Source organism: Pipra filicauda, unplaced genomic scaffold, assembly GCF_003945595.2.
Source record: "Pipra filicauda isolate LSUMZ 115617 unplaced genomic scaffold, ASM394559v2 scaffold400_size1120237_pilon, whole genome shotgun sequence".
Lineage (NCBI taxonomy): Eukaryota > Metazoa > Chordata > Aves > Passeriformes > Pipridae > Pipra > Pipra filicauda.
In genome coordinates this window covers 899,701-910,905 of record NW_024104533.1, presented here as the reverse complement: position 1 = coordinate 910,905, position 11,205 = coordinate 899,701, and the positions used below count along the sequence as shown (strand labels likewise).

Below are 11,205 nucleotides of genomic sequence, written 5' to 3'. Positions count from 1 at the left end.
TTGTTCTTATTTTTCAGCAGTCAGAAATATCAGTGGTCACTACTTGACCACTTGATCGAAGTGTCCGCAAGTCACTGGTTAATTGCTAAAAAGAAAGAGCTTTCTGTAAAACCATTTGTTAATCGTAACACACTTTCTACTGACAACTGTTGCCACAGCAAACTCAAACACATAAGGTGAGATACAACCAGGTCAACAAAATTCCATATCTATACTAGCCACAGTTGATATGTGATAAAAATACACTTTCCCTTCTCAAAACTTTACGACACTGCTAGCTCAGAGTCATTCCAGAATCTCTAATATTTATGAATTTTTCTTTCCTTTGTGATTTTCAGATGTTGAGTCTCTAGTGTATAATCAAAGTTTTGCCTTTTTTTTCCATTAAAACTTCATCCCAGCTCTATGATTTTGCTCCTCATCTGGCTAGTATGTAATTCTAAACATCCTGTATACTGCTTGTGGTTTTTACCCAATTTTAATTAATTTGTACTTACTTACCAAGACCACTACTGAAAATGCATTAAAAAAAAATCAAATCCAAATTTTTGAAATCCTACCCCTAACTTTCTCCAGAATGATATCTTAACAGGACAACTTTTTGACATCCTTCGTATACCTAATCTTTCACATGTACACCTATCTCTATATTCTATAGTTTATCAAATGGGTTCTTTAGTAAAAACACCCCTGAATTTCAGTGTTGCATGCTATCATCAACTAGGTCATGTAACTGAAATTTCCTAGGTCTCTTCTATTTTCTTAAATATTGGTCAGTCATGGCTGGGCTTCGCGAACGAAGATTTGGGAAGGGCTCTACCCACATTTGTTGCAAGCGCGCTGGTGGCTAAGAAGGCCAATATGAGATAAGTCCAGTTGCAAAAGGCACAACAGAAAGACTCCTTAGATGCAAGGCACGATTCTTTCTGCGTTGCCTTTTCTCCTCAAGGGTGATCCTGCGTGCTTTCTCAAAAGCATCAGCAGCGTTATAGATGGTGTGTCTCCAGGTCTCCCGATTGGAGGCCAGAGTAGACCAGTTATGGTGATCAATATGGCCCAGGCTGAGATGTTGTTTTAGGGAGTCCTTGTATCTTTTCTTCGGGGCTCCTCTCTTGCGGCAGCCGGTGGCAAGTTCACCATAAAGAAGCTGCGTTCTCGCTCCTACCCTATTCACAGTCTTTTTTAGCATGATGCTCCAAAGGGCCACGGCAGACCTCGATGATCAGGACGGTATCTACATTCAATATCGTACTGATGGAAGCCTTTTCAACCTAAGGCGACTGAAGGCCCACACCAAGACCTTAAACCATCTTGTCCGGGAGCTGCTTTATGCTGATGACGCCGCCCTTGTCGCCCACACAGAAGCAGCTCTGCAGGGTTTAACATCCTGCTTTGCAGACGCTACTGAGCTCTTTGGGCTGGAAATCAGTCTAAAGAAGACAGAAGTTCTCTATCAACCGGCACCTCAGGAAGTCTTCCATCATCCCCATATCACCATTGGCCAATCAGAGCTCAAATCAGTCCAGCAGTTTAATTACCTAGGTACCCTCATCTCCTCGGATGGTAAGATTGACAGAGAGCCAGACAACAGGTTAGCAAAGGCATTTAGTGCTTTCAGAAAGCTTCATAAAAGAGTTTGGCGAAATAAACACCTGAAGAAAAGTACAAAGATCAGTGTTTACAGAGCCATAGTGCTGTCTGCTCTCTTATATGGATCTGAATCATGGGTCATCTACCGCCACCACCTGCGTCTCCTAGAACGCTTCCATCAACGCTGCCTCTGTACAATCCTAAACATCCACTGGTCAGATTATGTGACCAATACATCTGTTCTTGAACAAGCAGCAGTCACAAGCATTGAGCCCATGTTACTGAGAACACAGCTGCGATGGGCAGGACACGTCTCCAGGATGAAGGACCATTAAATATTGGTACTGCCTGACTAACTCCAGGAATAAGGTATCAGCTTTGACTTGAAAAATTTAGATGGAGCTTTACTCCTGAAACTTGAACACACTCTTGATTTTAATTTCACTGCGGAAGCAGTACAATAATCCATTTGTATACATTCATTCATTCCCCTTAATTGTTTTTCCTTTGCTCCACACTTTACTCCAGTCATCAATTATCAAGAAAGTGAGTACTCAGGTTGAGGAAGACAGCGTAGATTTTTCACCCCGTTCTCACTGAAAAAAGAGCACAACTTCCTCATTTAGTAATTTCTTTACATTTTTACAAGTGATGCACCTTTTATTATTTATTATTTTTTTTAACCATCTACTTTAATTTGAAAGTTGGCAAATCTCATCCTTTCTATTTCTTAGCTCTAAGCCTCAGCTTTCTCCTCCTCCTATTTCTACTGTCTAGTTTAAGTCACTCCTTTTGCAGATAAATACTGAGTCCTCTTTATACAACGTTCTTCTCATTTATTAAAGAAATTTCCAGACTTTCACCATATTCAGAAGTTCAACAGATTTCACAATTTCCTTCTATTTTCCTGACAGCATACCTTTTTAAAGCTGAAGTACTTAGATTTCAATCAATTTATATTGGCATTCATTTTAAACTGATTGAATCCATAATTACTAAATCAAATATTATATTCTCTGTGTAGAACAGGCTCTGTGAATGTTGCTAAATGATGAACACCTATACATTTTTCTATTAAAATAAAATCCTATAGGTGTCTTACCCATATGTTCTTCCTTGTTTTTAGCAATTATGTATATTGAATAGTACTAATTAAAACTTTCGGGCAAAGAGTATTTGCTTTTCTTGAGTTTGGAATGTACTGCTACCAAGGAAATAATAATAATTAATAATAATCATTCTTGCTTTTTAACAGATGAAGGATTTTCTAGTATGCTGATCATTTAGTGGATTGTGTTATGAGTTGCTGAACCATATAGCCCAACAGAAGAGAGGCTGCCATAGCAACATTTTCCTAGGTCTAGTCAATAGCAAGTCTGAACACATACTCCTAACAGGCACACACATTCCTAACAAGCACACACACACAGTGTACGTATACACAAATATATTTATATAAATATACACATGGCCAACCACACAGATCAGTGTAGACAGAAACACTCAAGCAAACACAAATGACAGGAACGGTGAAATCCTGACCTCCTCTCTGGCATGGATAACTGTAACCTGAAGTGTGACTCTTGCTGCTGGCACTTGCACCCCATACCGAGACACACATATAGAACAGGGAGACCTCTGACACAGTAAGATTTAGATATATAGTCTAGTCTAGGAGAGACTGGGCTGATCAGGTGCAGGGCATAGCCAGACAAGCCTACTGACCAGCAGTTTGTTTACACGGGACTAGCCCTATTTACCTCCTTATCTTACCTCCCACTATTTTCTCACACTTGTTAATTCCCATATCATCTCAATTCCTTTCTTTTCCTGCCTTTGACTCTTGCTCTAAACATCCCATGCTAACCTTTAACAAGCCCAAAATGTTCTTCCGATTATGTGTCCTATGCCCCTAGGTAGTTAACACCCTCAGTCTGTGAGGTGATACATGGAGATTTTCGGTTGGCTGCTGGGTGTTCCCCCAGCTTTATGGGGCTGAGGCTTCCCTGGAAAGGGTTGGGCAGGGACTCCCTTTCTCTGACTGGGCTCTCCTGCCTGCCCAAGTGCCTCTTGGTTCCTCTGTGCGTGTGGAGATGACCCTTTAATCACCTAATCTAACACACTGTCTCCTGAAATTAAATATCATTGTTGAGTTGCTGCCAGGTCTGCAATGCCAATCAGCAGAAGAGGTTCAAGGCAGGAAGCAAGCAGAGGCAGCCCAAAACAGCACAGTCCTTAGTAGGACTAAGGTGAAAAGCCTTACCATAACCGTTATAAAAATAAACATAATGAATTTCCAAAGAGGAACTTAGGCTCAGAGTTTTTATATTTCTTCTGAGAGACTGCGATTAAGGACTACACCTTAATGAGATTCTTCTCCCTTTTTCTGCTTCCCTCTACCACTACAGACAACCGTTCTATCTATACCCAGGCCATCGAAACAGCTCTTTTTGTTTCAGACCTTACCACCATGGAAATCATCAACACTTCCGATTTGGGTCAACTCCAAAACCTTGCTGAGTCACCACTTGACCACCAGGTCAATTAAGCTGGCACAGCACCTTGGAAACTCCAGTGTTTGATTTTTCCGGGAGCTTGTCCAGCATGACTTGTCTTGACTAGACACAACTCTTCGTTGCTCATAAAATATGAAGGGCTCTTAGACTACAGTGATCTGACATGCACTGGTGACATGTATTATCTATCTGAACTCACTGCCTGGTGTTATTTATGCAGCAACATAGCTGTGCTTGTCCTGCACATGGGATGGGTCCTGGGATTGTAAACTGTGATAGGAATCCAGCCTTCTTTATGAGCCCTGTCAGTTACTCAGTACGTGCATAGCACTCTCTGAACAACAAAAATAGACATGGTGCCTACTGTTGGGTCTCAGAAATATCAGGACGCCCTTGGTAAGGGAGAAGCATGCCCATGCGACCTTGAACACAGCACAGTGCCCTTCCTCTGTTCTCCCCTTCCAAGCACAGAGCAGGAGCTGCTGCCAGAGGAACTCCCCTCCCCCCCCCCCCCCCCCCCCCCACCCCGGGAGCGCTGCATTTTTTAGGGGCGCGGGCTGCGAGTGCTGGCGCGCCCTGAGGCCGGGAGGTGAGAGTGGGAGCTGGGTGCCCACACACGAGCACGAGCGATTACAGCGGATTTTCCTTCGAACAGTGAGACAGGCACACGGCTCTCCCGGGGGAGGCTCTCCTTCGGCCTTGCAGCGCTGCCCTCCCGCGTTCCCCGCCGCTCAGCCCGGTACGGCCGGGCGGGCTGGCGGCGCGACCGGGAGACACAGTCCCACCAGCCGGGCGGCAGCGCCGCGCTCCCCACGGCCCGCGGAGGGGACTCCACGGAGGGGAGGGCTGAGGGGGGCGGAGTGGCCCATCCCGCCGCCGTGCCCGGGGAGGGATCCCCGACCCGCCGCCAAGCGCCGGGGGAAAGTGCCGCCCCCGCAGCCTCCCGGGCAGCCGGGCACGTGCGTTCCCTCGGGAGCCCCGGCCGCTCCCGTGCGGGTGCAGCGCCAGGGCCCCGCGGCGCTCGGGCGGCCGGGCAGCGGGGCCGCCTACCCCCCCGCGGCGGGAGCGGAGTGCGGCGGCCCGGGGAGGGGGCGGGGAGGATGACTTCATGCCGCCGGAGCGCCGTGAATTTAGGAGCAGCAGCAGCTGCCGGCGGCGTCGGGATGTGGGGGTGAAGTGACAGCGGGAGCTGCTGCCAGCCGAGGAAGGAACAGCACCGGGCACCCGCAGAGCCCAGGGGCTCTGGGCCGCCACCAGCAGCCGCTGCGGGAGGGAGGGAGGAAGATGCGCTGAGCCGGTCGCTGAAAGGTGAGCGGGAGCTGCGGGCGCGGGGGCTGCGGCGCTGCCTGGCCAGGGGGAACGCTCTGGCCCGCCCGGCTGCCCAGCGCTGGCACGGGCTGGGGCTGTGCTGGCCCGCCGAGCTTCCTTCTCTTTCCCTCTCCTGCCTTCTCCCGCGGTTCCCTCCAAAACCGGCGAGGCTGCTCTCTCCGAAGCTCCACAGTGTTGCGTTTTATCTTTCGTTGCCAGGATGTGCGGTGGCCCCGTGCCAGCCCCCGCTGAGCGGCCCGGGCTGCTCCCGGTGCCCGTGTCAGAAGGGATGGCGCGGCCGAGGGGCATTTTGTCAGTGGCGCAGCACAGGACGGGGGCGAGGGCGGGAGCGCTGTGAGCACTGCGGCAGGTGCGGGACTGCGCCCCGGGCTCCCCCGGGCTCTCCTCGACTCGATGTGCATTCCTCGAGTGACGGGTGACGGGGAAGACATCTTAGGGCAGAAGGATTTCAGGAGAACAGAAGCAAAAAAGGATGTCGTCTCATGTACAGACCTGCATTTGGAAGTCGCTTCGCAGGAAACTAAAGAGTGTAGAAGTTGGAGAAGCAGCCCTTACACCAAAATGGATTCTGTTGACTTTTTCGGAGAGTTGTGTGGTTTTTTTCTTTTTCCGTTTTTATCATTCAGCACACGATTCGTGATAAACAAAATAGTAGCAAAATTCAGATGAATGTTTGTTATATGGAAGAATTAATGAGTTTCTCTTTCACCATATCATCTGTAGAAGTGGAAAAAATAAGAGGGCATTCAAATTGTAGGTTGGCTGTTGACGTTGCTCATTGTTTGTGGTACGTACACAGGTCTCAACATCAAAAGTGTTTTTGAATTGAGTAGAAGAGAAAAAAATCTGCCCGGGCTATTTTTTTTTTTAATTTGTTTTCTAAGAAGAAAAGCTTGCCCTGAAGCAGATATGGCAGTACAGGAGGCTAGGGTTGGTGTGCAGAGGGAGATCATTAGAATAAGCACTATCTGCGGTTGTAATGGTTAATAGATCTGTGTGGTTTGGAAATGAAAACAGTGAATGTCTCTGGGAAGTAAACTATTAATCTCTTCTTAATGAAAAAGGAAGCAGGGTACTGGAAGCTGAAGGTTATTTTATTCGATGTCAATTTACCTGTATGTTCATCTTAAAGGAACCCTACGTGTTCACAGAGAAGCTCAGACAGTTGTGGGATTCTTGGTTGAAGGCTCTGATCATGGTGCTAATGATAGAAGTAGTACTAAGGGAGGTAATGGAGTTGCTTGGTTTGTTGTCATTATTTCTGGGAAGATGTTTAAATACATGTATTTGCCTCAATAGTGTTGCTGGGTGTGCAGAAGACGAATGATGGCTACAGAGACAGAAAATGTGTATAAAAGACAATTGAGGCTTCACAAGGCTGAAACAAAGAGCGAGTGATGAATTGCAGTGTCAGAAATCAGTCCAACAAGCAAGTCTTGCCCTGAAGAACGGTCATTAACTACGACCCTGTAAGGCTTGTTGCTTTAAGCGCATCATGGCATATCCAATGCATGTATTTCAGGCTAGAAAAAAAATCTCATTTTGTCAATCCTGTATCTTTCATCTACCAGCATTTATTTTGTTCCTGTAAAACACTTGAAAGTGTTGGTTAGGACATTTCTACTGTTTTTTCCTTTCTAAAATAGAGCATGGCTGACTGTCTCAGTGGTTGAAATGTCGTAGTCATTGGCTGATTTCTTCTCTACTTGTGTGTTGTTGAAAAAAGAAACCATTTAGCTGGGTTCAGATGCTTCGCATATTAGTCCACCCATTTGATATAAGCCAATTGCTTCACTGAATGGCCACCTGATCAATTGTTGCAAACACAGGGTAGTATGAGTACTCACTAATGTTGACACTATATTATCCTAGTAAATTTAGCTCTTTGTGCTTCTTGGCAAACCTAAATAATATTTCAAAAGACTGGTAACATTTTTTAAAAACAACATGGTGTCAAGGATTAATTGGTGAAGAGCCATACTGCAAATTTGAATTACTTTTTGTTTTTATCTTGTGTCCTCCAAAGGCAAATGGTGTAATGTGCACGTATCCATAGGAAAAATATGTACTTAATTATCAATGTGAATTTCGTTAAATGGTGTAACTAGTGTAAATCCACTTCCTACAGATTTCTCTCCTAGAACTCTTCTTCCTCCTTCTGTTACTGTAACTTTCATAACTCTGCCAAGCAGAGAAAAGCATCTTTATTGTGGTTGATCTGGGGCAACAGCCCTGTTGACTGGAAGAACAGCCTAGTTGGCCAGCTGGTTGGTGCTAGACAGACTGGATAGCAGCTGAGATTTAGTTGCCTTTTCCTCAGAGGTTCTGCTGTTTTGGAACACTTCATCTGGGTTAGTTCTTCAAATTTGGAAGAGCTTAATTATCTTTGAGATTTCTAGGCCGCAAGTCAGCCTTTGAAACAGGAGGTTCATTTGCCCAGTTTTATGAGTGGGGGCCATATGGGTATGTTTGCATAGAGCTTGTTTCCTTAGGAGAACAAACTGGAAAACCCAGTGACCTTGAATGCACTTGAAGAGGTTTTATTTCACTTGTCCTTTCCACGGGCTGAAATGGAACAATTCAGTTAAATATATTTTCTATTATTATGAGAATATTTAAAGCTTGTGTTTCTGAGTGCTGTTTGAATTAACTGAAATAACTATATTTCAGAGTAAGCATATAATTTTTCAGTGATGTTGTTACTGGGCTTTTAGTTGGATTATTTTTTCAAGTTTAAGAATTCCTTGAAGAAAAGCTTGAACAGGGTGTAAGGGGACAAATATTCAAATATGAACTTAGAACTGTGTACTTTAGCATGTACAAACAATCAACAGTATTTCAACAGTAGTGATGCCGTTTATTCTTTTGAAAAACCAATGCATTGACACTTTCCAAATTTACTTCTTGTGCATACCTAGCATTTCTAGGAGAGAAGAAATTTCCATCTGAAAAATAAATGCCGGGCATAAACTGAAACTTTGTCTTCTACTGTGCAAATGGATTGCATGTTGAACTAATTATTGTCAATAGAAGATCTTGATGTGAGTACCCAGTCAACTGCAAAGGTAGCAATCATTAAGGAGAGCTTGATAAACTCTAAGATAAGAGTTTTATTCATTTATAATATATTAGTGGTGGGAACAAGACGGGCATTGATTATCTTTTTATCTTGAATTTGATGTAGTCAAGTAAGTCAGCACTTCACAACCCAGGTAACGAGCCCCTGAGTTTACTATGAAATATGGAAATAGAAGTGCAGAGTTTGCATATGCTTCTTGCAACAGCAGGCTGATTTAAGCCTTTCCCTTGAAGGAGATTGCATGTAACAGGAACACAAGCATGAATCCATTTATTTGTATTGCTTTCATGATGCATTGAGAGCTTAGCTTTGAGGAAGTCTTCATATTGTATAGTCTTATAAAATTACTCTATTAAGACAATATTATAAAACAAAACAATCTGATTGTACTAGAACTGTATGTTTCCAGTACATGTCCCAGTCTTTAAATATAATCTTATCAGAGGAGAAAATAACACAAAATGGACTCTCATAGGACAGTTGGTGCAAATGTCCCAGCCAGACCAAAAAATTTGGGGTTTTTTTCAATTTAATTCTTATGGTAGCACCAGTAAGGGTTTTGTCTTCCCTGACATACTGAAGATATGCTGCATTTCTGAACTGGCCGTGTTTCTGTGATTGTAAATTGATTCCAAGGTATCTCTGCCCTTCTTCTCTGGCTGAACCAAGTATAAAACATGAACTCTGAAGAAGAGCTGCAGTGGAAGAATTTCCGTGTTAGCTAGTGTGTAGTTTTCTCTAGCAGAATTTAGGTTGTTTTCTAACCTTTATTAAAGTGAATTTAAAAATTTTCTATATTGCTGTTCTTTGCCTTTACAGGATTCATAGGGAATTTGACCTAGCTTTTATAGCAAGTGCCTTGTCTCTGCACATTTATGCATCCTTTCTGCACTAATGTCCCAGTAATTCATCAAATGTGATAGGCAAATAGGTCTAATACCAACATCCAATCTTAGTTTCTCTTACTTTTATTGCCTTTTGAGTCACATCTTTGTTATAGCACTATTCCAGAAGATCCAGAGGTATATCAAAGTTATCTTGGCAGCTGTTAGCTAGCCCGTAAAATGTGCTGCAGTTTTAATGAGATCATATAGATCTTAATATATCCATATAATTTTATATATTATATAATATATATATTTGCTAACTACTCACTCATTTGCCTTCTACCTCCTACAGGATTTCTACTTACACATATGGTGAGCACATAACTTTGGTGAAATGATCTCACCACCTGTTGTTTTAGAATAGCACAGATGCTTATTAATGGCCCTTCCATGATACTGTTTATAGTACATGTTAAACCTCACTTAAAATACTGCGGATCATATTGGTAAAGGATATTATTACTTCAGCAGCAGCCTTAAATTGGTTCCTGTTCAGCATCTTGACTTCACTTGCTGATTGTTAGTAGGTAGGAGAGAGGTAAACCTCACAGAAGAGTCAAAGCCGTGATGCTTATTAAGAGAGCTGTCACTGAATCCTTTACAAGTTGTTCTGTGAAAATGCTGCCGTTTGGATAGCTAATCAACCTGGAGAACTTCAAAAATCGTGAGCGCAGATTCTCTACATTCATAAGTCTCGAGTTCAGCTGATGATCAGGCCAAGGCTCAATAGCAGAGTTTTTGCATTTCAAAGCAAGGGAAAGTAATAACTACAGTACTTGAGCCTTGGCCAAGAGTGTCTCCTAATATATGAGATATATATATCTATATATATCTATAGAGAGAGACATATATCTCTATATATATCTATCTTTTTCTTTTTTTAGTGGGAAAGTCAGTTTTAAACTGACTAAACTAAGTTTAAGTAAATAAATGTTCCACCAACTCCTGGTTTTCTTTGTTCAATCTCATCAGTCACTTGGATTCTCACCTTTGCTTTCAAAAAATTTTGAGAGTTCTGTCTAATATGTCTGATCTGCAACTCTCTACATTTTTCTTTGAATTGTTTTTTTATTTTTTTTGTCTAACCCAGTCAAAGTGGAAGTTAAAAATGTATTTCTCCTTTGAAATAATCTATCCACAGGTAGACCAAGAAAAATTCTTGACTAAAGTTAAGTGACAGTTCACTTTAAGTTTGAAAGCACAGTCAGTTAAACAGAGTCTGCTGCTTTCAACTTTCCCTTGGTGCTTGCTTGAGGCACAGAAATTTCTTGATATCTGCATGTTGCTAGTGAATTCCAAGAAAACACTATTATACACTGAAAAAATATACAACGGAAAAAAGGAACAAAAGACATGTCTCATTTAATTTAGCAAAAGCTCCTAGTAACTAGTAGGACAAGTGGGTTTGGACTTTTTGTGATTTTTTTTTTTTTTTAAATATGAAATATATATGAAGAATTTACTTTTTTTCCTGTGGTACATGACAGATGGCACTGATTGTTTGTGTTTAGCTTTGCAAATAAATTAAATTATAGCTGTTCATACTAGAACGGTGACTGTCAGATGCCTGTTCAAACTGTATAGGGTGGGTAAAAATCTCTTCTTATTCAATAGAAAAACTCTGTGGCATATTATAGATGTAGCCTGTGAGAATATAAATCTGCTATTAAAATGAGATGGCTGGCAAAATTCCAATAAAGGATGCTTAGAGAAGTAATGAATAAATTAGATGGAGTAATCATCCTTTGATACAGTCTCCCAGTGTTTGGTGCTCAGCATTGATTAGGAGTTCCACGAGCATAAA

At 42.6% G+C, this 11,205-nt stretch overlaps 1 protein-coding gene across 1 annotated transcript in view; it reads left to right on the top strand.

Annotated features, from left to right (window-relative positions):
* Positions 1–5,137: 5,137 nt before the first annotated feature.
* Positions 5,138–11,205, top strand: part of PKIA (cAMP-dependent protein kinase inhibitor alpha) — a 45,155-nt gene continuing 39,087 nt past the window's right edge. Inside the window, exon 1 of the mRNA XM_027732688.2 lies at positions 5,138–5,414. The gene's annotated coding sequence lies outside the window, so the exon portion shown is untranslated. The remainder of the gene's footprint in view (positions 5,415–11,205) is intronic.